This window comes from Diaphorina citri, unplaced genomic scaffold, assembly GCF_000475195.1.
Source record: "Diaphorina citri unplaced genomic scaffold, Diaci psyllid genome assembly version 1.1 scaffold6588, whole genome shotgun sequence".
NCBI classification, from domain to species: domain Eukaryota; kingdom Metazoa; phylum Arthropoda; class Insecta; order Hemiptera; family Psyllidae; genus Diaphorina; species Diaphorina citri.
In genome coordinates this window covers 2,656-4,491 of record NW_007383964.1, presented here as the reverse complement: position 1 = coordinate 4,491, position 1,836 = coordinate 2,656, and the positions used below count along the sequence as shown (strand labels likewise).

Below are 1,836 nucleotides of genomic sequence, written 5' to 3'. Positions count from 1 at the left end.
GTGTTATCTAGCATGCTAGTGAAATAAATATTATGCTAATTGAGGGTTTCAGCACATGTCAGAGAATTAGACTTTAGCGTAATAGATGTATGGAGGAGCTAACGAAACCATTTATCTATGACGTTCTGAAGACTAGTGCCGATTCAATTGTGGTAGGTTATTGTGAGCGGTAATAGTGTCTGGCTGGGGGACGTTAAACAGGGAGTAGACCAGCTTAGTCTCGCTGGGGGACTATAAACAGGGAGTATACCAGCCTGAATTTCCCTTGCTAAAGAAATAGCAAAGGTTGAGACGGAAGGGCATCCACTCGCTTTATCTATGACGTTCTGAAGACTAGTGCCGATTCAATTGTGGTAGGTTATTGTGAGCGGTAATAGTGTCTGGCTGGGGGACGTTAAATTGTCTGGCTGGGGGAGAAAGCCAGCTGTTCCGAAAATGAACCATATCTCTTTACGATTAATTTAGTTAGGATAAAATCCGGTCGAGCTTCTGTCTGGCTGGGGGACGTTAAATTGTCTGGCTGGGGGAGAAAGCCAGCTGTTCCGAAAATGAACCATATCTCTTTACGATTAATTTAGGATAAAATCCGGCCGAGCTTTACACCAAGAAAAAATGCCCATTCGAGCTTAGAGGGCAAATCCGGGGAAAGCCGAAAACGCCCGAACAATACGCCACTATGTAAAGTGTGTGCGAAATATATGCACAAGTGTCTCTGAATGTCATCCGAGTATTGTGAAGGTATCTAGGTACGCGAAGAAAAAATGCCCATTCGAACTTAGAGGGCGAATCCGGGGAAAGCCGAAAACACCCGAACAATACGCCACTGTGTAAAGTGTGTGCGAAATATATGCACAAGTGTCTCTGAATGTCATCCGAGTATTGTGAAGGTATCTAGGTACGCTGGGTAGCATATCATGTAGACGCCTCTCAACCATGCATCCCAAGCTGTTTAGGAAGGTATGGTTCTGCAATGGAAAACCGAGTGAGAATAGCTTGTGGGGAATTTTCTGTTGGGTTTTGGTTTTGCGGACTTTTTTGAGCTTACTTATCCTGAAATTTAACGTTATTTAGTGTTTCTATGTGATAATTATAGTTTGTGTGGTAGTGTACCTACTTAATCAAGATCTGGCTGTGTGAATTTTACCTTACCAATCAATCTAGGTACCCTTTAGGTTTTATTGTTTCGACAAAATCTAAGGAGTGGACGCACAGTTATAGGAATAGGTATTAGGTGTTCTTGTTTTCATACCATGAACACAAGTTTTATCTTCAACCGTTCGTCCGTTCGGCGTTTCTTACTGACACGGTTTTATTTGGATCTAGGATGCGTGGCGCGCCGTTATCGCTTTCGACATCGAGTGACGTCCACGAGTAACCGTTTCGACGTCGGATATCACGTGCTTCGCCGTCGTTTGGACGCTTTGGATGACCTGCACAAATAATCACGCACCTTCTAGGTATCAGACGGATATTGAACACGAAAAAGACCGACTTGATTTTGTCATAAAAGTTTTAAGAGAGATTTTTTTTTCTAAGATCGTCTTTATTTTGACATGAATGTTTTAAGAGAGGTTTTTTTTTTTTCAAAGATCGATTTTATTTTGACATGAAAGTTTTAAGAGAGGTTTTTTTTTCTAAGGTCGACTTTTTTTTGACATGACAAGTTTTTACAAAGGATTTCATTTATTATTATTTTATTTTATTTTTATGAGAAGTAAGAAGTACCTGAATGTTCTTTTTTTCCTTTTTCTGGAATAATTCTCACGAGTAACCGTTTCGACGTCGGATATCACGTGCTTCGCCGTCGTTTGGACGCTTTGGATGACCTGCACAAAT

At 41.0% G+C, this 1,836-nt stretch overlaps 1 long non-coding RNA gene across 1 annotated transcript; it reads left to right on the top strand.

Moving 5' to 3' along the window:
* The first annotated feature begins 914 nt into the window (after positions 1-914).
* LOC113472625 lies at positions 915-1,522 on the top strand. Its single transcript, XR_003394852.1, has 2 exons — positions 915-957; positions 1,324-1,522. It is a non-coding gene; the product is annotated as an uncharacterized LOC113472625 (long non-coding RNA).
* Positions 1,523-1,836: the final 314 nt, after the last annotated feature.